This window comes from Somniosus microcephalus, chromosome 16, assembly GCF_052327205.1.
Source record: "Somniosus microcephalus isolate GS21.2 chromosome 16, FLI_Smic_1.0, whole genome shotgun sequence".
Taxonomy (NCBI): Eukaryota; Metazoa; Chordata; class Chondrichthyes; order Squaliformes; family Somniosidae; genus Somniosus; species Somniosus microcephalus.
This window is the reverse complement of record NC_141002.1, coordinates 60,406,674-60,432,616: the sequence shown is the minus strand read 5'-3', so window position 1 is coordinate 60,432,616 and position 25,943 is coordinate 60,406,674. Positions and strand designations below refer to the sequence as shown.

The 25,943-nt window shown below is 46.6% G+C and overlaps 1 protein-coding gene across 3 annotated transcripts in view; it reads left to right on the top strand.

Moving 5' to 3' along the window:
* Positions 1-25,943, top strand: part of immp2l (inner mitochondrial membrane peptidase subunit 2) — a 741,977-nt gene that overhangs the window by 299,143 nt on the left and 416,891 nt on the right. The gene's annotated exons all lie outside the window — the stretch shown is intronic.

Genomic DNA, 25,943 nt, shown 5'->3' with positions numbered 1-25,943 from the left:
CTCATAAAGTCATAGAGTTATGCAGCACAGAAAGAGGCCCTTCAGCCCATCGTGTCTGCACCGGCCATCAAGCCCTATCTATTCTAATCCCATTTTCCAGCACTTGGTCCGTAGCCTTGTATGCTATGGCGTTTCAAGTGCTCATCTAAATGCTTCTTGAATGTTGTGAGGGTTCCTGCCTCTACCACCCTTTCAGGCAGTGAGTTCCAGATTCCAACCACCCTCTGGGTGAAAAAGCTTTTCCTCAAATCCCCTCTAAACCTCCTGCCCCTTACCTTGAAACTATGCCCCCTGGTTATTGACCATTCTACGAAGGGGAAAAGTTCCTTTCTATCTACCCTATCTATGCCCCTCATAATTGTGTACACCTCAATCAGGTCCCCCCTCAGCCTTCTCTGCTCTAAGGAAAACAACCCCAGCCTGTCCAGTCTCTCTTCATAGCTGAAGCGCTCCAGCCCAGGTAACATCTTGGTGAATCTCCTCTGCACCCTCTCCAATGCAATCACATCCTTCCTATAGTGTGGCGACCAGAACTGCACACAGTATTCCAGCTGTGGCCTAACTAGCATTTTGTACAGCTCCATCATAACCTCCCTGCTCTTATATTCTATGCCTCGGCTAATGAAGGCAAGTATCCCCTATGCCTTCTTATCTACCTGTCCTGCTGCCTTCAAGGATTTTTGTACATGCACACCAAGGTCCCTCTGATCCTCTGTCTTTCCTAGGATCCTACCATTCATTGTGTATTCCCTTGCCTTGTTAGTCCTCCCAAAATGCATCACCTCACACTTTTCAGGGTTAAATTCAATTTGCCACTGTTCTGCCCATTGAACAACCCGTCTATATTGTCCTGTAGCCTGAGGCTTCCCTCCTCGCTATTTACCACTCCACCAATTTTTGTGTCATCTGCAAATTTACTGATCATACCTCCTACATTCATATCTAAATCATTAATGTACACTACAAACAGCAAGGGACCCAGCACCGGCTTCCAGTCACAAAAATAACCTTCGACCATCACCCTCTGTCTCCTGCCACTAAGCCAATTTTGGATCCAATGTGCCAAATTGCCCTGGATCCCATGGGCTCTTACCTTCTTGACCAGTCTCCCATGCGGCACTTTGTCAAAAGCCATACTGAAGTCCATGTAGACTACATCAACTGCACTACCCTCATCCATGCACCTAGTCACTCCCTTGAAAAATTCAATCAAATTGGCTAGACATGATCTCCCCCTGACAAAGCCATGCTGACTATCCTTGATTAATCCTTACCTCTCCAAGTGGAGACTAATTCCGTCCCTCAGAATTTTTCCAATAATTTCCCTACCAGTGATGTTGGGCTCACTGGCCTGTAATTCCCTGGTTTATCCCTACTACCCTTCTTGAATAATGGTACTACGTTTGCTGTCCTCCAGTCCTCTGGCACCTCCCCTGTGACCAGAGAGGTTCTGAAAATTTGTGTCAGAACCCCTGCAATCTCCTCCCTTGCCTCACATAGCATTCTGGGATACATCTCGTCTGGGCCTGGGGATTTATCCACTTTTAAGCCCGCTAAAACCACTAGTACCTCCTCCCTCTCATGCTAATTTGTTCAAGTATATCACAATCCTCCTGCCTGATTTCTATGCCTACCTCGTCCTTCTCCATAATGAACACAGATGCAAAATATTCATTTAAAACCTCACCTACATCTTCCGGCTCTACACACAGATTGCCACTTTGGTCCCTAATGGGCCCTACTCTTTCTCTGGTTATCCTTTTGCTCTTAATATACTTATAAAACACCTTGGGATTTTCCTTTATTTTGCCCGCCAGTGTTTTTTCATGTCCCCTCTTTGCTCTCCTAATTTCTTTTTTAAGAACCCCCCTCCACTTTCTATACTCCTCTAGGGCTTCCACTGTTTTTAGTCCTATGTATCTGCCAAAAGCCTCCCTTTTTTTCCTAATCCATTCTTGTATATCCCTTGACATCCAGGGTTCCCTGGACTTGTTGGTCCAACCCTTCACCTTTACGGGAATATGTTGGCGCTGTTCTCTCTCTATTTCCTTTCTGAATGACTCCCACTGCTCCGATATCTCTCCACATAACTGAAGTCCCTCATCGCTGGTATCATCCGGGTAAACCTCCTCTGTACCCTCTCCAAGGCCTTGACATCCTTGCTAAAGTGTGGTGCCCAGAATTGTACACAATACTCCAGCTGAGGTCTAACCAGTGATTTGTAAAGGTTTAGCATGTCTTCCTAATTTTGGTATTCAATGCCCCTATTTACAAAGCCAATTTTTCCATATGCTTTCTTAACCGTCTTATCAACTTGCCCTGGCACCTTCAAAGATTTATGAATATGCACCCCCAGATCACTCTAAATAGTAGTATTTAGATTATACTGCCTCTCTATGTTGATCCTCCCAAAGTGCATCACTTCACACTTATCCGCATTAAATTGCATCTGCCACGTGTCTGCCCATTTCACCAGTCTATGTCCTCCTGAAGTCTGCTACTATCCTCTGCACTATTTACTATGTTGCCAAGTTTTGTATCATCCTCAAACTTTGAAATTATACTCCCTATACCCAAGTCCAGGTCATGTATGTATAACAAGAAAAGCAATGGTCTTAATACTGACCCCTGGGGGACCCCACTGTATACTTTCCTCCAGTCAGAAAAACATCCGTTCACCACTACTCTCTGCCTTCTATCCCTTAGCCAATTACCTACCCAAGTTACCAGCATCCATTTAATACCATGTGCTTCTATTTTCTGAATAAGTCACTTTATCAAATGACTTTTGAAAGTTTGTATTTACAACATCATCTACACTAACTTCATCAACCCTCTCTGTTACTTCATCAAATAATTCAATCAGGTTAGGCAGACATGATTTACCTTTAACAAATCTAAGCTGACTGCCCCTTATTAACCCATGCTTCTCCAAGTGAGAATTAATTTTGTCCTAATTAATGGTCTCTAGTAGTTTTCACACCACTGACGTTAGACTGACTGACACATGGTGCCTTTCACTGGGTCACATTATTATTTATGCAGGACCGAAAAGGTACATTCTTGATCGTAAGGGGCAAGGGGAGAGATTAGTGACATGAACTGTAGAGAATATCTATCATATAAACCTGGCAAATGTGACATTGGTGTGTCCATTCTCATCCTAAAATTGGATGGTGCTCCTTTTTGGGTGATTCACTGGTCTGACATCAGCCAACTGTGATTTAGCCGAAAAGTATAATCTTGCAAGCATACATATCAGAATTCAGAGATTGTAAGAAATTCACATTATTTGAAAGAAGATTTGTGTTACATGAACATGAAATAACCAACACCTGACAAAGTTATGGATGAATTACATGGGCTTTTTGTAAGAGTGATGTAGTTCCTTACCTTTCTGCTGTTAACTCTATTTATTCCATAGATCAATGTATTTCCAGACAAAAAGCTGTGGGGCATTTGTGTTTTTTGAAACTAGTTTTGTTTACAGTGGTATCAGAGAATTATGTTGGTGGAAATCAGGGATGGGGTCCTTTTTGTGTGTGATTGCAGATATTTGTTCCCAGACAATTTTTCCAAGAGTCATGGTATTGCATACTGCGTGGTTTCACCGCAGTGAATTCTCATTTTTTTAGTACAGTAAAAACATCATACTTCTATTGCCACGGCAACATTGAAGACCACCAGATGACAATTGCACATTGTCCCAGTATGGATGCCTATTATTCTGCCATTTTGCAGTATCCACATAATTGTGTTTAAAGACACAATTATTCAGTATTAGTATGGGTCTTCTTTACTTAACCATAAAAAAGGGGAAAATATCAATGAAAATATCATGAATCAATGTAAACACAAAATATCAAATCTCTCCTGAAATCGAATATAAATATAAATAAATATAAAGTCAACAAACTATAAAAGAACCAGCAGATGGTAGGTGAACCAGATAGTATTTGGATGTGAATGTAAAAGGTATGATCAGTAAGTTCGCAGATGATACGAAAATTGGTGGGGTGGTAAATAGCGAGGAGGGTAGCCCCAGTCTGCAGGACGATATAGGTGGGTTGGTCAGATGGGCGGAACAGTGGCAAATGGAATTTAACCCTGAAAAGTGTGAGGTGATGCATTTTGGAGAGACTAACAAGGCAAGGGAATACACAATAAATGGTAAGACCCTAGGAAAGACAGAGGATCAGAGGGACCTTGGTGTGCATGTACATAGATCCCTGAAGGCAGCAGAACAGATGGATAAGGTGGCTAAAAAGGCATATGGGATACTTGCCTTCATTAGCCGAGGCATAGCATATAAGAGCAGGGAGGTTATGATGGAGCTGTACAAAATGCTGGTTAGGCCACAGCTGGAATACTGTGTGCAGTTCTGGTCGCCACACTATAGGAAGGATGTGATTGCTTTGGAGAGGGTGCAGAGGAGATTCACCAGGATGTTACCTGGGCTGGAGCGCTTCAGCTATGAAGAAAGACTGGACAGGCTGGGGTTGTTTTCCTTGGAGCAGAGAAGGCTGAGGGGGACCTGATTGAGGTGTACAAAATTATGAGGGGCATAGATAGGGTAGATAGAAAGGAACTTTTCCCCTTAGTAGAGGGGTCAATAACCAGGGGGCATAGATTCAAGGTAAGCGGCAGGAGGTTTAGAGGGGATTTGAGGAAGAACTTTTTCACCCAGAGGGTGGTTGGAATCTGGAACTCACTGCCTGAAAGGGTGGTAGAGGCAGGAACCCTCACAACATTTAAGAAGCATTTGGATGAGCACTTGAAATGCCATAGCATACAAGGCTACGGACCAAATGCTGGAAAATGGGATTAGATTAGACAGGGCTTGATGGCCGGCGTGGACGCGATGGGCCGAAGGGCCTCTTTCTGTGCTGTATGACTCTATGGCCTAGAAATTCAGTGGTTTGCGCCAGCCGCTAGCGCCTTAGGAGGAGGAGATGTGGGGTGCTAAGCGGCTAGCGCCCGGGCGCAGCGCGATCTGCGCCTCTCGCAAACTTCAGTTAAGATTTCGCGGCGGCGCAAAACCTTTGCGCGCGCAGATCCTGACGTCGTTTCATGGTGCAACGCCCTTTGTGCGCCCCAAACCGGAAATTCAGTGGCGCCGGCCTATTGTGCGCCTGGCGCCCCGAGCGACTGGTAGAGGGGAACGGTTCCCAGTCGCTGCGGGGCGCGGGGGGCGCTAATTAAAGGGCACTCCTCCTGCAGTATAAATGGCAGCCATTTTGCACCACTCCTTCTTTGTGACAGACGGATCTTTGGAGAGAGACAAAGGTAGAGAGCTTTCTGGTTTGGCTCAACACTCGCACAGGTACTTGTGGCTTCAGGCCACAGCTTTGCACTTGTCTTTCACTTCAGAGCCATAGCATTGATTGGAAACATATAATGGGGGCTGCAATGGGTGGAAACGTTGGGCTTCTCCATTGCATTCAAAGGGCTCAGAGACGCCGTGAGAGAGTGCCAGTCATGGCCAGACGGAGAAGGGGCAACAGGCGTCAGCAAAGGAGGCCTTACCCACCCAGGGTGTACCGCCAGCAGTTCTCATATCTGAACATGTCTGAGGAGCAGTGTGTTCGGAGGCTGCGATTCAGAAGGGCGGTTGTCACTGAGATCTGCCACCTGCTTTGCGGAGATCTGCAGCCACAGCTGAGGAGCAGGACGTCTCTGTCGGTGGCAGTGAAGGTGATGGTGGCTCTCAACTTCTATGCCACCGGCTCCTTCCAATCCACTACTGGGGACATTTCCAACATCTCCCAGTTTGCGGTACATTGCTGCATCCGCCAGGTGACCAATGCCCTTTTCAGAAGGAGACGTCAGTTCATCTCCTTCTCCATGACCATTGACAAGCAGCAACAGCGTGCAATGGGCTTTGCAGCATTAGCGGGCTTCCCCATGGTGCAGGGCGCCATTGACTGCACGCATGTGGCTTTGCGGGCACCTCTAGAGAATGCCGAGGATTACCACAACCGGAAAGGCTACCATTCGCTCAACGTGCAGTTGGTGTGTGACCACAGGCAGCTCATCCTAGCTGTCAATGCCCGCTTTCCAGGCAGCAGCCACGATGCCTTCATCCTGCGCCAGACTTCTGTGGCAGACATGTTCGAGGCCCAGCCTCACCCACGAGGATGGCTTCTCGGGGACAAAGGCTATCCTTTGTGCACCTGGCTGATGACCCCGCTCCGTGCGCCCAGCACCCCTGCTGAAGAGGGATACAATGACAGCCATCAAGCAACCAGGAACATCATTGAGCAAACAATCGGCGTGCTGAAGCAACGGTTCCGCTGTCTGGATCGTTCCGGAGGAGCCCTACAGTACTCGCCTGAGCGAGTCTCCCATTTCGTTGTAGTGTACTGCATGCTGCACAACCTGGCTATCCGCAGGACTCAGCCACTGCCAGCAGACATTGGAGGACCACCAGAGGAGGAGGAGGAGGACCAGCACAGGAGGGAGGCAGAAAGTGCAAGGGCCGCCCGTCGGCGGCTTATTGCAAGTCGGTTCTAGGCCCCCTCTCAGGGAATGGCTTGTGCCAATGGCAGAAGATGAATGTAGCCGCTCCACAAGCCCTCAGCCGAGCAGGGCAACTAGGACTTCCAAAAGACAGCATGGCTAGTGCGATTTAAGAAAATTTATTACTATGATGCCTCTGTGCCCTTCCCACATAACAAACTAATGGAGAGAAACCCCCCCCAAAAACACAAATACACCAGTCTCGGCCTTTACAAGTAAAACAAATAGACCAGTCTCGGCCTTTACAAGTAAAACAAATACACCAGTCTCGGCCTTTACAAGTAAAACAAAACATTTGGCCACACCTTCTACTTTTTCCCCTGCGAGGGTGATGCGTTTCGCATCCGTGACTGGCCCCTACCCGCCCTGCGGCTCCTCCTCAATGGGACCCCAGTGGCTGCAGCAAGGCTGCTGAGGGTCAGATGGTGAGACGGCAGATGCCCTTGGGGGTCGGCCTGGACCAGCTCTGGGCCTGGAGGGGCCGGCTGCTGACTGCTCCAACTCTGCTTGGGTGGCAGCAGTCTGTCCAACGGCTGGTGGCAGCTGCAATGGAGGAGTGACAGTTTTGGCTGCAGGAATGCTGCCAACCTGACAGATCACAGGTACTCCCTGGTCGGCTGATACATTGGTACTCGCACGGGCCAGCACTGCAGCATGCGCAGCAATCTGCTGAAGCATAGACTGCTGGGCTGCTGCGGCGCAGCGAGTGCCCTGGCGATGCCTGGCCGATCCAGCGAGGGTGGCAGCAGTTAGTGCCCATGTGGCCCTCGTCTGTGTCTGCATGACACCAGCCAGTGAATGCACGGCACGACTGAGCACTTGGCTAGAAGCCGCCTGTGATGCAGCGAAGTCCTGCTGACTCCTAGCCTGTGCTGCCGCGAAGTCCTGCAGACTCCTGGCCTGTGCTGCACTGAATTGTTGCAGACTCCTGGCCTGTGCTGCCCCGAATTCCTGCACACTCCTTGCCAGTGACTCTATGGAGTCAGGCATCCTTGCCACTGCAGCCATGAGCTCAGTGTGCCTGCGCTCAGCCTGGGCGCCCATTTCCGCTAGGAGCCGCACCTCCTCTGCGCTCACTGAAGCAGGACTGGAGGCCGCACTCACCCTCCGGGGAGAAGGCCGCCGAGCTTCCCCACCCCTCCCGCGTTGCTGCAGCCCGCTGGTCCCCGGAGCTTCACTATCCTCCGAACCTTCCCCCCTGCTCCCCTCCAGGGAAGACGTGTCACCATCATGGCCATGGGCTGCCTCGGCTGAGGGTGTCCCTGATGGCCTGGCTTCCTCTTCCTCCTCCTCTATGTCTGACTCGGACACAGTGCCAGCTTGAGGGGCCGCCTCCTCACCTGGCGAGTCACCATCTGAAAGCAGGGAGGCACAAGAGTTGCTTTAGAGTGAGGACAGGGCGGCAGCGAGGGAGGCATGAGTGCTGCTATGCACTGCATTGGTCCGACAGTGGTAAAGGATGCTGGTGTGAGGCGCAAGTGGAAAGAGAGAGGTCAAAAAGGTGATGCCCTTACCATTGGGGCCCACAACAGGGTCGGCATCTCCACTGGCGACGGGGCCAATCAGCCGGCCTGACATAATGCGCTCCACACGCTGCTCCAGGTCACAGAGCTGTTTGAGGTCAGGATGGCCTTCCCCGGTCTGACGCTGCTGCCTTCGGTTGTGCGCCAGCTTGCCCTGCAAGAGAAAGGACGGCCTCTAAGTACAGTGTGAAGCCCTGATCTTGCCTGCACTGCCTCCCGTGGTGGAATAGCCCTGACAGTGTGAAGCCCTGATCTTGTCTGCACTGCCTCCCATGGTGGACTAGCCCTGACAGTGTGAAGCCCTGATCTTGTCTGCACTGCCTCCCATGGTGGAATAGCCCTGACAGTGTGTAAAGTCCTGAATGTGCAAGTGATTTTCATGACAGTCCCATAGCTGCTGGATGAGGGCTGGGCATTCGGGCTTTCAGGTCCCTTTGCCCATAAAGTGAGGTGCACATGCAGGGATGAGGAGGACACTGGAAAGGGTACTCACCCTGACAACCCGAGTGAGGTCGTTGAACTTTTTTCGGCATTGTACAGGAGTCCTGGCAACCACGCTGTTGGAGGTCACCCTGTTTGACACCTCCCTCCAGGCTTTCCGATAGGCGCTGGGCAGCGGCCTCCTGCCACCTTCAGGGAACAGAACATGGCGCCTGCGCTCCACTGCGCCAACCAGCACCCTCAGGTCACCCTCGCTGAAGCGCTGCGCTCTCTCCCTGGCCTTCTCCATTGTCCTGGGCGTTGAACAGTTCAAGCAGCAGTGGTCAGGCCTTGCTTCAGGGCTGCAGTGTGCAGGGCGTGGCAGCCAAACAAATCCACCCTCCCCCTTTAAGAGCTGACCGGCGCCAGAGTGTCTGCCTTCAATCAGCAACTCGCCGCACCTGCGCTGCGCCCGCCCTCGGGGGTAGCGCCCCGGACCGCCGGCTTAGTGCCTAATGATAGTCATGCATCGCCTGTTTTAGCGCAGCAGCAACCTCTTGGGGCGATGCAACTGAATATCGGCGAAGGTGGCGCTAAGTTGCGCCGGGCGCAAACTTTAGCGGCCGCCCGGCTGTAGCGCTCCAAACGTGGCTATACTGAATTTCTAGGCCTATGACTCCTTCATTCCCCGTTCTCTTTAGTTTATGGTCTATCCTATACTACTGAGAACTGTTGTCCCATTTATTGTGTGCCCTCCCAATGACTGAAAGGATTTCTTCATTTTTGTTTGAAAATTATGAGTAATATTAAAAGTAGTCCTGTAGCACAGACGATGAATTGTGACACACACATACATGTGAAATAGCTACCTGCATAGCATTTTATACATCTCCATCAAAATTTTTGTATAATTGTTAGTCTAGTTTTAGTGCACATCCTGAATGCTAATCTCTCTTACATGCATGTATGTTTCTTATCAATTCAGAAGTGCCAGAACATAAGTAAAATAATAATTGGCTGAATTATTTCAGAAGGTAGAAATGTTGTACTTGTTGCCAAAAGCTCGCTGCATTTTATTGAAAGAAATGAAGTTAGCTTTCATAACCGATTCAGATATTTCACAGCACAACATTTGATAGGCAACAACCTGCACTTATAGCACCTTTAATGTAATGAAACTCCCAAAGTGCTTGACATCAGGGGGAGCGATGACAGGCAGAAGTGAGAAGGTGTGGTTCAGGAGGTAGGTTTTGAGGGTGGGTAGAGAGGTAGAAAGACAGAGCGTTTGAGGAAGAGAATTTGAGAATGCAGGTTGTAATAGCTAAAGGCTGAAAGGTTACTATGACAGCTGTCACCTGAAATTGAATAATAACATGCCAGTCTACATCACCAGACTGCAGCGGTTATTAGAACTGCTGACAATTGTTGAATCTGTGTTTTCAAATGTAGTTATGCTGAATAACTGGACACAGACTACAGAAATAATTAAACAGGTCTTTAGTAATTGAGGGTCAGGGCTGAACTGGGATACACTTTGCTCTGCAGGGTTTATATACCGGTGTGGTCACCACCGGTACTACAATGTACAGCAGCCATCAAAAAGTAGTCCATCACCTTAAGGTATCCCCTTAAGGTGGTACAGGTTACATACACTACAATTCCTCCCCTTTTAGCTTAACAGTGTACACCCCAATTTAAACATTACATGGATAACATATATACAACTTTCACACAAAACTGTTCAAAGATTCAGTCTCTGAGGAGGCCTCCTGATCCGGGCCGGATAACGCCTTTCAGGGGTCTCTGGTTCTCGTTGCTGGGGTGACTCATCCATTTGATCTCCTATGGATTGAACATCATCATGTACGTTCGAGTCTGAGGTAGATGCTACAGGCTCAATAACTTCTTCAGCTGGTGTCTCTGCCGTAGACATGGGGTCGACCCTTGTTCTTGATTCCACAAGTTGGTCAGCATGACGTCGTATTACGTTCTCTCCAACGTCTACCGTGTACATCAAGGATCCTTGTCGGGCACGAATTGTTCCGGATTGCCATTTATCATTCCTATAGTCTCTGGCCAACACTGGTTGTCCTATTTCGAAACTCCAAGTGGCCTTGTTATTTACGTGCTGGAATTGCTTGTTTTCGACTTCCCTTCACACATTGGGTTTTAACAAATCCAACCGGGACCGCAACCTCCTGTTATAGAACATTATGGCAGGGCTTTGATTTGTCACTGCATGCGTGGCGTTTTGATAGGCCATCAGGAAATTGTCCACCTTGTGTTGTAGTGGAATATGGTCTTCGCTCATGGCCTTTATCGCCTTTTTGAACGTTTGTACAAATCTCTCGGCCAACCCATTTGTAGCCGGATGATATGGAGCAGATGTATAGTGTTTCACCCCATTCTTTTTCATGAATTTCTGGAATTCTTCTGACACGAACTGTGGTCCGTTGTCTGAACATATTTGTTCCGGCAGCACGGTGGCATAGTGGTTAGCACTGTTGCCTCACAGCGCCAGGGACCCGGGTTCGAATCTGGCCTCAGGTGACTGTCTGTGTGGAGTTTGCACATTCTCCCCGTGTTTGCGTGGGTTTTCTCCAGGTGCTCCGGTTTCCTCCCACAGTCCAAAGATGTGCGGGTTAGGTTGATTGGCTATGATAAATTGACCCTTAGTGTTAGGGGGATTAAATACGTGGGGTTACGGGGATAGAGTGGGATATGTGTTGGTGTAGGGGTTGCGGGGATCGGGTGGGATATGTGTCGGTGCAGGCTCGATGGGCCGAATGGCCTCTATCTGCACTGTGGGGTTTCTGTGATTCTGTGAACCCATTCCTTGCAAATATGGTTCTTAGAACTGCGATCGTCTTCTCCGAGGTAGTGGTCGACATCTTAATCACTTCTGGCCATTTAGAATGTGCGTCTACTGCTATCAAAAACATGGAATCCATGAATGGACCTGCAAAGTCGATATGCACACGTTGCCATGGGGTTGAAGGCCATTCCCACGGATGCAGCGGTGCAATTGGAGGTGCATTTTGAACTTTTTGGCACCCTGAGCAGCTTTTAGTCAGATCCTCTATTTGTTTGTCGATACCTGGCCACCACACATAAAGCCCTAGCAAGGCTTTTCATCTTGCCTCCCCCCAGATGACCATCATGCAATTCCTTCAGAACTCTCTCCCTTAATTTAGGAGGAATAATCACCCTTGTTCCATACATCAATGTTCCTTGACATACGGACAGCTGTTCTCGTCTGGCTGAGAATGCTGGTAACAGTGGGTCGCCATGTGCTGGCCATCCCTTCACTGTCAAGTCGTAGACCCGAGACAGTGTCGGGTCGTTTCGGGTCTCTCTCTCAATACCCGCATTGGTGACTGGTAAGCATTTGATGATGGTCGAGTGAAATATCTCGACAGGGTCAACTGCCGGTGCCTCTTCCGCTGTAGGTAGTGGCAGGCGCGACAGCCCATCAGCATTACCATGTTGCTTTGTACCTTTGAATTCAATATCATATTGATGTGCCCCTAGGAAAAGGGACCATCTCTGAAGCCTCTGCGCCGTCATTACCGGAACACCCTTCTCAGGGTTGAAAATGGAAACCAACGGCTGGTGATCTGTCAGCAGCGTAAACTTTTGGCCTTGCAGGTAATGGTTAAATTTCTTAACTCCCCACACGAGGCTGAGAGCCTCCCTATCTATCTGAGCATAGTTGCGCTCTGCGGAGGTCAATGATCTGGATGCGAACGCGACTGGCCTTTCCAAGCCATTTGGAAACTTATGTGAGAGCACTGCCCCGATACCATATGGAGAAGCATCACAAGCTAAGCGAATAGGCAGCGTTGGGTTAAAGTGAGCCAACACTTCCTTAGAGGTGATCAGTGCCTTGCTCTTTTGAAAAGCCCGCTTACAATCATCGCTCCACTTCCATGGTATTCCCATTTGCAAAAGAGTGTTCAGCGGGTGTAACACCGTGGATAAATTTGGAAGAAACTTGTGGTAATAGTTAACCAACCCAAGGAACGACCTCAACTGGGATACATTTTCCAGAGCAGGAGCTTTCACAACAGCTTCGATCTTGTCAGGTGACTTATGGAGCCCCCCCTGGTCAATGACGTGGCCGCAGTACGAGATTCGCTTTTGAAAGAACTCACATTTCTGGCGATTAACTCTGAGCCCATATTCTTTCAATCTGGTGAGCACCTGCTCCAAATTCGCGAGGTGATCCTTATCATCTCCTGTAATCAGGATGTCGTCCAGGTAGCATTGTGTGCCTGGAATTCCCTGCAATACCTGCTCCATGGCCCTTTGCCAAATCGCTGGAGCCGATGCCACTCCAAAAACCAGTCTATTATACCGATATAAGCCGTTATGTGTGTTGATCGTGAGATACTGGCGTGACGCTTCATCAACTTCCATCTGTAGGTACGCCTGCGCCAGGTCTATCTTGGTGAAGTGTTTCCCGCCAGACAGCGAAGCGAAGATATCTTCAATCTGCGGAAGCGGATATTGCACCGTGTGAAGAACCGGATTAACAGTGATCTTGAAATCGCCACAGATGCGAACCTTCCCAGGTTCCCCCGACTTGTTGCTCAACAAACACTTCATGACAGGAACAATGGGTGTGGCCCATTCGCTCCAGTCCACCTTGGACAGTACTCCTGAACGTTCTAGCCCTTCCAGCTCTGCTTCCACAGCAGGTCGTATCGCATAAGGTACCGGTCTGGCTTTGAAAAATTTTGGGTTTGCATGTTCTTCAACCTTGATGTTTGCCGTAATTCCTTTCAGTGTTCCCAGTCCCTGTTGGAACACCTCCTTAGCATCGTCCAATATTTTGGACAGTTGTTTAGGTTTGACGTCGTCCTCTTTACAGGAATCTACAGTCAGTGCTTGTATGGAATGCCAGTCCACATTTATTCTCCGGATCCATTCCCGTCCCAGTAGTGGCGGACCTCCATCAGGTAACACATACAAGTCCATTTTCTGACTTTCTCTACCATTGTAGATCACGTTTACTTTTATCTTTCCTTTGGGGTATACTACTTGCCCCGTGTATGTTTTCAATACAATCTCCGTATCCCTCAGGGGAATGTGCGAGAATAACCTTTTGTAATCTTGCTTATTCATGACCGTTAATGCCGATCCAGTGTCCAATTCCATCTTCACTTGGACTCCTGCTATCCGAAGCATGACCCAGATAGTTTGGTGGTCTGCTGTGTTACCCACATTATGTATTTTTAGACAACCCAGTTCCTTACTGCTGGAGTCTGAATCCATCTTCTGTTCATCCGAACTGTTCTCTGTCGCCTTGTGTACTTTTTTGTACTTCTCCTGCGGCAACATTTTGCTGCTGGTCTTCTTTCCTGACCGGCATACTCTCGCTATGTGACCAAGTTTGCCACATTGCCTGCATTCTTTATCTTTGAACCAGCACTGGTTCTGGTCATGCGTTGTCCTTCCGCAACGATAGCACTTTACTGCGCCCAATGCCATTTCATTGGTGCTGAATTCCAATGGCCTTTGCTGTATCTCTGCAGTGCCTCGTGCGATGCTGCAATGCTGAAAGCTTTGTCCAGCGTAAGATCCTTTTCCTCTAGCAGTCGCTTCTGGGTTCCTTCCCTTAGGAGCCCACACACAAACTTACCTCTCAGTGCGTCTGCTAGTCCTGTACCGAACTGACAGTACTTTGATAACTTGCGCAGTTCGATTAAGAATTCAGCGTTGCTTTCCTCTTTAAGTTGAATTCTTTTGTAGAATTTAAATCGTTCCGCTATCAGCAGCGGCGTGGGGTTTAAATGCTCTTACAGGATAGTAACAATATCCGCAAAACTCTTTCCTACCGGTTTATCTGGTGTTACAAGGTTCCTTAATAACCCGTACGTCTTCGCACCCATCGAGTTTAATAGGGTTAGTGCTTTCTTATCCTCCGGTACCTCATTCGTTGTACAGTAAACTTCGATGCGTTCCACATAAGTGGCCCAATCTTCCACATCGCTATCAAAAGCAGTGATGTTACCCGTTTTTGGCATCCTTGTTGAGTTTCCTTTCCTTCGGATATGATTATTATTTTATTTTATTTTATTTTATATATTTGTTTCAAAATGGCGGCTTTTCCCGCGCTTGGCGGCTTTTCCCGCGCTTGTCTTCTTCCCCCGCCGACTCACAATGGCGATTACCGCGCTGTTGCCGTTCTCGCCTCCCAGCGGTCCTTTACTTTCCCCTACGCTGCTGCTCTTGTTCCCCGCTGCTCCCGCGGTCCTTGTGGTCATAAACGCTTTTCTGGCTGCTGCGCGTCTCTGCCCCGATTGCAGTCCGGCCCCCGACACCGGCTGCGGTCGTGTTCTCCGCCCTTTTCGTCGTTTCCCTCCCCTTCTCTTACTGACAACTCGGCCGCTCGATCTGGCTTACCCGCCGCTGTCGTCGAAGGGATGTTCACTGATGTTTGACTTCGTGGCCAGAAACCAACCCGGGTTCCCGATGGCCTCCCGTGCTATGCAGTGCCCAGCAGGATGTTGAGGGTGGATGTCCTTGTTCGACGCCCGTTTCAGAGGCGAAGCTTCCTTTGATGCAACTGCCGCTAGGTAAGATCAGACTCGTCGCCACTGTTGAGTCTGTGTTTTCAAATGTAGTTATGCTGACTAACTGGACACAGACTACAGAAATAATTAAACAGGTCTTTAGTGATTGAGGGTCAGGGCTGAACTGGGATGCACTTTGCTCCGCAGGGTTTATATACCGGTGTGGTCACCACCGGTACTACAATGTACAGGAGCCATCAAAAAGTAGTCCATCACCTTAAGGTATCCTCTTAAGGTGGTACAGGTTACATACACTACAACAATGTCTCTGGAAGATCAGTACATCACGAATTTTATTCACTCGTAGTTTTTTTTTAGTTGCATACGGTAAAAATATTATCATTACTCAGCATGAATTAGACATTTGTGGTAGTTTTGGGTCATTTCATACCAAATGGGTCTAGCCTTCTTTTCATGATCAATACCTTTACGCATTGATTTGTTTGTATTTTCTGTAGTTTATTGTTTTCAATTTTTTTTATTGAGTATGGGTGTTTATTGAATGAATGTAGGCTGACTAATGTTGCTTAAAATCAGAACTTTTATGAATCAAAATATTTTTTAGCAAATGCTCCCAAATGTGTATTTATCACTTCATCACATTCTATGATGTTACAAAGAACATATTAGCAAATTTTTTAAGTGTTTGGTTGCCACCCAAAGGCTGCTGTGGTAAACACTTGTGGAAGTCATTTGAATGCCTGAAGATGTAGTTAGTAGAATTAACAGTCTACCATGGATGTTCCTTGTCAGAGGCTGATGAAAGTAAGAATAACATATTGCATTAGTTGTGCTTGAGACATCCCATGCAACTGCGTGGTTTTCTTGGAGATTTGGTCAGCAGCAGAGTGGGCACTCTCGCTTAATGGAATGGCCCTCTTCTGGAGGATTATTCTTTTGAAACCAAACACTGAGCTTTGAGCTTTGGAAAGCCATACTTACAGCTGTGAGGGGAAGAGCCCTTTCCCTCAGTTAACCACATCACCAAATCAAACTTAACAATCAGTGAGTGACAGATGTCACAACCAGATTATGCTAATACAGCAAAACCATTCGGCTTTTACTTCTTAAACTGTGAGCTGCACTAAGTATGACTGCATGAAACACATTTTATGATCTAATTTTCTTCCTGCTTAGGCTGTAAAAGTAACTGTTTCTTTGCCTCACAAACTTTTATTTCCCTTTTGACTTTGTCTGCTTTTCTGATTAGGCTTCATCCAATGTTACATCACTTTAGACATTGATTTGCCTCTCACATCTTTAAACTTTATTAGAATATAGCATCCCAAGGTTTCCTGTTTCCTGTTTCATCTTCCATAAAACAGATTGCAAAGTTTCAACCTATTCTGCTGAAGCACCGATATAGAGCACACAGATTAATGATTCCCACTTGTGCAATTTTTTTTAATGGACTGGAGACAGTCTTTTCAATGCCTTCAGTTCTAATAAATGTTTGATACTGTAATGTATGAACTGAGGTACAATGTACCCTTTATATAATGCTGTCCTCAGTGGTTTAAAAAAATGCCATAATGGAGGAGGTTTTTTTTTAGAAAATATTTTTTTATTCAGTTTGCAGTGCTGCATAATTTCCAGAACTAGAAGTTATTTATGAAAAAAGTCAAACCATACCATATTCTGTTATAAAATTGATCTTGTTTAGGATCATTTCATTTTTAATACATTTGTGAAAGTGCATTTTATGGTTTCTCTGTTATTGAGGAATCTGCAAACAATACAGGGTATCAGATGTTGTGGAATATATGAATCTGTTATTGTGACATGACTGTTTTTTACAAATTTTCTATGTTGTGACCAATGTATAATTTGGTACATAATGTTTATATAAAAGAAATCCATAAATTCTAGAATTAAGTGATATTGTAACAGTACAGCATAGATTTGCTTGTGAAAGCCATTGTGTAAAGTCACACATTCGTGAAAGCACAGTGAGTACTGTACTGTTAATAGCTTTATTTTACTGTATTTTTAATTGAGTATTTTTACTGTGTTTTTGCATATTTCCTTTTTGCTTCCAAAAATAATCTTAGAGAAGATCTACTGAACTTCCATATAACAGTGAAATGTGGTTCAGTTTAATCCGATTTGAATTTATTTTACTCAGTGTTGCAACAATCCTTAGATTCCCACCATCTTACCCTTACTTCTGCTACAAATGACGAATGTCCTAATTGAAACACTGATCTGAAACCAAAACTTTGGCAATCCATCCTGTAATGTATATATACCTTAAGGGAGAGAACTACTTTTTACAGCTCCTGTATACTGTAGTACCGGCAGTGACCACACCTGTATATAAACCCTGAGTAGTGATCTGTACATTTAGTTCTAGAGTAACCCTCATTCAGTAAACACCTGTTGAATCGTTCCCTGCAGTCTGTTGTCTGATTATTGAAGGACACAACATTAAGACACACGGCCATAACAGTGGCGACAAGGCAGATTCGAACCTACCTGCAACTCTGCATCACCTCCCAGGGATTCGCTCCTGGAGAACAGTGGAAGAAGGTCGAGTCCAGAAGCACGGGCATCGACCACGGGCAACCGCCCAGTCATCCAGCGGAGATTTGAGCATCGCAGGGGAGGCTGCCGAGAGCCAGGCTTGGCTTTCCAGTCACGGTGGTCCAGCGAAACGGGCTGGCAACAGGTACTGCGCAGACGCTTCCCGGACAGCGGCGGGCTAGAGCCCGACCGAGCGGCACAGAAAAAGGCCGAGCAGCGTCGACGGGGGAGAGAGACGAGAGAGAGCAGAGCGCAGCCGGTGTTCAAGGGTCGAGCAGTGTCAACGGGGGAGAGAGGCATGCAGGAAAACGCGAGGATCTGCCATTGCCACAAGGACTGCAGAGAGCGGCGTTGGCAGCAGCGCAGGAGCAGCGTGCGAAACCCACAGGGCGTCGCCATTTGTCACGAGGACCGCCGAGAGCGCCGTTGGCAGCAGCGGGGAAGAAAGGAAAGCGCGGGAGACGCCATTTTAAGCCAGTCTAACCACACCCAAAAATGCCGAAGAGTGGCAGTATCACAGCGTTCGACAATGAAGTCGAATATTGGACGACATATGTCGAACGCATAGAAGTATACTGCAAGGCGAATTAAGTGCCAGATGACAAGAAAGCACTGGTATTGTTGAATTCAATGGGTGCCAAAACGTATGGCTTACTACGAAACCTAGTAACCCCAGAGAAGTCAGTAGAAAAGGATTTTGAAAACAGTGTCAATCCTACAGGACCACTTAAACCCCACACCGCTGCTGATAGCAGAAAGATTTAAGTTTCACAAAAGGAACCAGCATAAAGATGAAAGTAATGCTGAGTATTTAACGGAACTGCACAAGCTATCGAAACACTGCCAGTTTGGAACGGGACTAGCAGATACTTTAAGGGACAAGTTTGTGTGTGGGCTTCAAAGTGAAGGAACCCAGAAACGGCTTCTATCAGAAAAGGATCTTACGCTGGACAAGGCTTTCAGCATTGCAGTATCACACGAAGCAGCAGCACGGGGTGCTGCAGAGATACAACGGAGACCGCAAGAATATGGCACAAATGAAATGTCATACGGAACAGTGAAGTGCTATCGCTGCGGCAGAACAACACACGACCATAATGATTGCTGGTTCAAGGACAAAGTGTGCAGACAGTGTGGAAAAGTAGGACACATAGCAAGAGTCTGCAGGTCAGGAAAGAAAACCAGCAGCAAGAAATCTCCACAGGAGAAGTACAAGAAGGTACATCAGGTGACGGAGAGTAGTTCAGATGAACAGAAGAGTGATACAGACTCCGGAAGCAAGGAGCTGGGTTGTCTGAAACTATATAATGTGATCAAAACGGAGGATCACCAAACTATCTGGGTCACGCTCAAGATAGCAGGAGTCCAAGTTAAAATGGAATTGGACACAGGATCAGTCCTAACAGTCATAAACCGAAGGGACTACAAGCGGCTATTCTCACATATACCCTTGAGAGATACAGAGATTGTCTTGAAGACATACACGGGGCAAAAAGTCTACCCCAAAGGAAAAATAAGGGTGAACGTTATATATAACGGCAAGGAAATACCAAAAATGGACCTATATGTATTGCCAGATGGAGGACCACCACTACTAGGACGTGAATGGATCCGGAAGATACAGCTAGATTGGCATTGCATACAAGCACTGACTGTAGATGCCAAAAAGGATGACGGCGTCACACCTGGACGACTGTCAAAAATGCTAACTGACGCACAAGAAGTGTTCCAGCAGGGACTCGGAACGCTAAAAGGCATAACAGCGACGATCAAAATAGAGGAAAATGCAAGCCCAAAGTTTTTTAAGGCCAGACCGGTACCTTATGCGATCCGTCCAGCCGTCGAAGCAGAGCTGGAAGGTTTTGAACATTCAGGAGTACTGTCCAAAGTGGACTGGAGCGAGTGGGCTACACCCATCGTTCCTGTAATGAAGAGGTCGTTGAGTAATACGCCTGGGGAACCAAAGAAGGTTCGCATCTGTGGGGACTTTAAGGTGACAGTGAACCCAGTCCTTCACACTGTACAATATCCGCTTCCGCGGATTGAAGATATTTTCGCCTCGCTATCTGGAGGGAAACGCTTCACGAAGATTGATCTGGCCCAGGCGTACCTGCAAATGGAGGTAGAAGAAGCCTCGAAACAGTACCTCACGATCAACACTCACAAAGGTCTCTACCAATACAACCGGCTGGTGTTCGGGGTAGCATCAGCTCCGGCTATTTGGAAAAGGGCAATGGAACAAGTCCTGCAAGGGATTCCAGGGACCTAGTGTTATTTGGACGACATCCTGGTCATGGGCGAAAATGACAGTGATCACCTCGCCACCCTGGAGCAGGTGCTCACTAGATTGAAGGAATATGGGCTCCGAGCTAATCGCCAGAAATGCGAGTTTTTCCAGAAGCAGATCTCGTATTGTGGCCACGTTATTGATAAAGAGGGGTTACATAAGTCCCCTGAAAAGATTGAGGCAGTAGTCAAGGCTCCAGCACCGGAAAATGTGTCACAACTGAGGTTGTTCCTCAGGCTGGTGAACTACTACCATAAGTTCTTGCCGAATTTGTCTACCGTACTACACCCACTGAACACCCTACTGCAAATGGGGGTACCATGGAAGTGGAGTGACAAATGTAAACGAGCTTTCCAGAAGAGCAAAGCATTGATCACATCAAAAGAGGTGTTGGCTCATTTCAACCCAGCACTACCAATTCGGTTGGCGTGTGATGCATCACCCTATGGCTTTGGAGCGGTGCTGTCGCACAAATTCCCGGACGGCTCGGAGAGGCCAGTAGCCTTTGCGTCTCGGTCACTAACCTCAGCCGAGCGTAACTACGCCCAGATTGACAGGGAGGCCCTCAGCCTAGTGTGGGGAGTGAAAAAGTTCAATCACTATCTGCACGGGCAGAAGTTCATCTTGCTGACTGACCACCAACCACTTGTCTCCATCTTTAATCCAAAGAAGGGCGTTCCGGTGATGACTGCGCAACGGCTGCAAAGATGGTCCCTTTTTCTAGGGGCGCACCAATATGAAATAGAGTATAAGGGCACGAAACTGCACGGAAACGCTGATGGGCTATCACGCCTGCCACTGCCTACTGCGGAGGAAGCGCCAGCAGTGGATCCTGTCGAAATATTTCATTCGACTATAATTGAATGCTTGCCAGTAACTAACGCTGGTATAGAGAAGGAGACCCGAAATGACCCGACACTGTCTCGGGTATATGATTTGACTGTGAAGGGATGGCCAGCACATGGTGACTCACTGTTGCCAGCATTCTCATCCAGAAGAGAACAGCTGTCAGTATGCCAGGGGACCTTGATGTGTGGATCCCGAGTGGTAATTCCACCCAAGTTAAGGGAGAGAGTGCTTGATGCGCTATCAATTACTCATAAAAGACTGAGAGTTAGAAGAGTAACTAAAGGCTTTTATTAACAACAGAATGGAGGTCTGCCTCGAGTGGTCGACCGGTCCAGGATACAAAGGGCTGGGGAGCAGTCACCTTTATACTAGGACCTGTGGGAGGAGTCAGCCGAGGCATGTCCAGGCATGTACACAGTGGAATACAAACAGGACAAACAGGAATACAAACAGTGGTTTACCACAGTGCTCAATGAGCTTCACGAAGGTCATCTGGGAGGGGTGAAAATGAAAAGCCTTGCTAGGGCTTATGTGTGGTGGCCGGGGATCGATCAGCAAATCGAGGACCTGACAAAGAGCTGCTCAGGATGCCAGAAGGTCCAAAATGCACCACCACATGCCCCTCTACACCCATGGGAGTGGCCCTCATCTCCATGGCAACAGGTGCATATTGATTTTGCTGGTCCATTCATGGACTCAATGTTTTTAATAGCCGTGGATGCGCACTCGAAATGGCCTGAGGTGATCAAAATGTCCTCCACCACCACGGAGAAAACTATTGCAGTCCTACGGATCATTTTTGCCAGGAACGGCTTGCCAGAGCAGATTTGCTCTGATAACGGACCACAGTTTGTGTCCGAAGAGTTTCGAAGATTTATGAAAAAGAATGGGGTAAGGCACTACACATCCGCCCCGTATCATCCAGCCACAAATGGATTGGCTGAGAGGTTCGTACAAACCTTTAAAAAAGCAGTAAAGGCCATGTGCGATGATGACATTCCACTGCAGCATAAGGTGGATAATTTCCTGTTAGCCTACAGAAATGCGACACATACAGTCACCAACCAGGCCCCGGCCATGATGTTCTTTAACCGAAGGTTGAGATCTCGTCTGGATTTGCTCAGACCAAATGTACGAAGAGATGTTGAGAGTAAGCAATTCCAGCACATCAATGAGAAACCGACAAGGAGCTTCAATGTAGGGCAACCAGTCTTGGCCCGCGACTACCGAACAGAGAAATGGCAACCAGGAACGATATGCACACGGCAGGGGCCACTAATGTACACAGTGGATGTTGGGGACAACATTGTGAGACGCTATGCTGACCAGATCCTAGAGTCACAGGAACGAGTCAACCCCATGTCTCGGCCATACGTACCTGGTGAGGAACCCAACGTACAGGTCGCATCTACCTCAGAAACAATAGCATTGGACGCTGATGAATCAACTGACGACAGGGTGCTAGAATCGCCTCCGCACCAAGAGCAAGACACTCGGGAAAGGCGTTATCCAGAAAGAATCAGGAAGCCTCCCCAGAGACTGAATTTATAAATGGACTATTTTCATATAACATTGTATATTAAAAATGTTAATTGTTAAATGAGTATTATGGTACTGTTAATCTAAAAGTGGAGGAGTTGTAATGTGTATATATACCTTAAGGGAGAGAACTACTTTTTACAGCTCCTGTATACTGTAGTACCGGCAGTGACCACACCTGTATATAAACCCTGAGTAGTGATCTGTACAGTTAGTTCTAGAGTAACCCTCACTCAGTAAACACCTGTTGAATCGTTCCCTGCAGTCTGTTGTCTGATTATTTAAGGACACAACATTCAGATACACGGACACAACACATCCCACAACCAAAAGTTAATGTCTCCTGGAAGGATCTACCTTACTTACCTATGGCCCTTGATTACAGCTTGCAACACTTTTGTTGATGATTTCAGGTTGCTAATTGGCTTCAATTAAAGAATGTAGTTTGCTGCTATATTGTTTGAATAGCAAATATAATGTGGGTTATGTGAAGAACTATGATGAATTCAAATCGAAGTTGAATTTATTTAAAACCCTAGTCTAAGCCAAAAGAATGCAATGTAATACGCTATCTCCAGCCATTTTTCTGCCAGATTTCTGATTAACAAAAGGTTGGATTTGTTTGGTGGCTCTGTGCAGCTGTTTGTGGTCACTAAATAAGGAAGAATTTTAATTAGCACGTGAGTGTGGCAATCTGCCAGGAACAGTGGTGGCAAAATAAAAAAACAAAGTATGAAGGAGTGAGGTGGATGATGTTGTGGAGGTGATACAATGATACAAACTCAGTTGTATTGTGTTTAAATATTTGCAAGCAAGAGCCAGTGTTTCAGGTTTCCACACTAAATTATTGTAGTAAATGAGATACATTTGCTGAAAGAAAGGGAATTGCTGTTGTTTTGATATTTGATTGAAGTTTGTTCCAAGTTACTTATTTACATTTTTTTAGAATGCAACTGTACCTTTAAAGTAAATATAGAAAGATTTTTATTGGAAACTACAGCACTTGCATTAACTAATTTTATATGAATCTGTTATTTTATATGAATCTGTTATTTTATATAACAATGGCTTCATTTAAAAAGTGTCATTACCATTAAAATAGAAATGCACCATTCTCACTTCTGCAAGGGCTATCATGCACACTGCTCAGTCTGTCCACTGAGAATCTTTCTAAGGTTTTTCATTGAATGCGTGAACAGCTTATTTTCCAATCTAAATTTTCCATGAACCAACACCGCAAATACCAGGATATCCTGTGCATACCTCTGCATGGCCCCTCAAATATATTTCAGCAAAACACCCCAACTTTTACCGAGAGTTTCCAGCTGCCAGTATTTGCTGCAATGAAGGTGGCTATTAGTACAACAGAGATTATACTGTGCATGCCTGGATGAGAATTTTCTTGCTTTGGGGAGTACATGTCACAACTTGTTTTAAAGGTCTCTGTAGTACCTTTCCATAAACTCTTTCTCCCCATCTCATGAAAAAGGTTTTTAAATTTTTTTTCTTTCGATCGCCCAGTTCCTTAAGGAAATGCTGGTGGGTGGTCCTGAACACATGGAAGATGCTGAAAGTACACCAGGAATATAAGTAAAGGAAAAGCTCCATTACTAAGTTGGCAGTGGTATCATTTGAAATGGTAGGATGTGGGTTTATCCTGCAATCTTTTACATGTCAATCTCAATCATGTTATAGAGTGAGGTAAGGCAGCAAGCACAGACCAATGCTTCCCCACAGGAAAGGAGTAAAATTTCAAGAATGGTTCAGCATGGACCACTTTCACATGTTTTCTCACTACTGGCTTCAGAATGATATTGGCCCGTATTTTCCGATCGGAGGCTTCCTGCGGGCGGAGGCCTCTGATCTGGAAAAAATCTACGCCCCCTTACCTGAGGGCTCCCGAGGTCCGGACACTTCCGCTCCTGGGCCTCTCCAGCTCGAAATGCGCAGAGCCCACGTATTCCAGAGGCGCATGCAGTTCGCAAGTGCCCTTGAGATCACGTGGGCCATGGGGAGCCAATCAAAGAAGGGAATCTCCCTTCGTACACTTGACAGATAGACCTGTCAAATATATGAATGGAGATCACCTCAAAAACACTAAAACTTTAAATAAATTTTTTTTAAATCACTTTTTTAAAATGAGTTGAAATTACAATAAATTAAATATTTTAAACAAATTTAATTTTTTGAAAAAAATAGTTCATTTTTTACGGGGCTAAAAATAAACTTACCTTTTTTAAAAGTATTTTTAAATGATAAATGAGTGAAAACTTTCTTTTTACTTTTTTCAAATCTTATGCTGGTAAAAGCAGGCATAAGGTGTAAGATTTCGAAGGGATTTCTGCGGGCGGAGGTTCTCCAGAGAGCGAACTATCCGCCCACAGAGGCGCTTGGCATGCCTGAAACCGGCATTTCTGATCTCCTTAGGGGTGTGTACACAGCCCGTACACACCCGTAGGGATCGGAATATACGGCCCATTAATAGAGGCATTGGAGCACATTTTCTGCCCATGTTTCAGTTGGGGACAGTGGTGCTGGGAGAACCAAGTCAGGATGGTGTGTGGCTTGGAGGGGAACTTGTAGGTGGTGATGTTCCCATGCGTCTGCTGCCCTTGTCCTTCTAAGTGGTAGAGGTCGCGGGTTTGGAAGGTGCTGTTGAAGGAGCTTTGGCGAGTTGCTGCAGTGCATCTTGTAGATGGTACACACTGCAGCCACAGTGCGCTGGTGGTGGAGGGAGTGAATGTTGAAGGTGGTGGATGGAGTGCCAATCAAGCGGGTTGCTTTATCCTGTATGGTGTCGAGCTTCTTGAGTGTTGTTGGAGCTGCACTCATCCAGGCAAGTGGAGAGTATTCCATCACACTCCTGACTTGTGCCTTGTAGACGGTGGAAAGGCTTTGGGGAGTCAGGAGGTGAGACACTCGCCACAGAATTCCGAGCCTCTGGCCTGCTCTTGTAGCCACAGTATTTATATGGCTGGTCCAGTTCAGTTTCTGATCAATGGTAACCCCCAGGATGTTGATAGTGGGGGATTCAGCGATGGTAATGCCATTGAATGTCAAGGGGAGATGGTTAGAGTCTCGCTTGTTGGAGATGGTCATTGCCTGGCACTTGTGTGGTGCGAATGTTACTTGCCACTTGTCAGCCCAAGTCTGAATGTTGTCCAGGTCTTGCTGCATATGGACACGGACTGCGTCAGTATCTGACGAGTCTCGAATGGTGCTGTATTACCCATGGACCTGAATACTCAATGTGTTAGGACTATTGAAATTGAGATTCTCAAGAATCCATTGTTAAGTTTTTAATTTCAGGGCTCTAAATGTTTTTTTTAGAAGGAAGTTTTATTGTGCTCTAAGAAAAGCTGAAATTTGCATGGAAGACGGAGTGCCTTTGAGGCTAATTAATTGGCTAATCCTTCTAATCCAAAGAAATCTGTGAACCAAAAATTGAAGCAACCATGCGTACTGATCATCTTCCTTTCAAACCACATTTACCATGCTTTTTGAGCAACTGTAATTGTGCCAGAACCTTTAAGATAGATATTGCAAGATAGTTACCTCCCATTCCTGAAGTGCTGGTGATTATGTTCAGCAGCCAGCAGAGCCACTTAAGGATAGTTCTTTGGTTCATTTGTATTATAATTTGGATTTGGAATTATATTTTTTGGATTTCTTGATCAGAACTTTGAAACTGGGTTACTTCTTCTC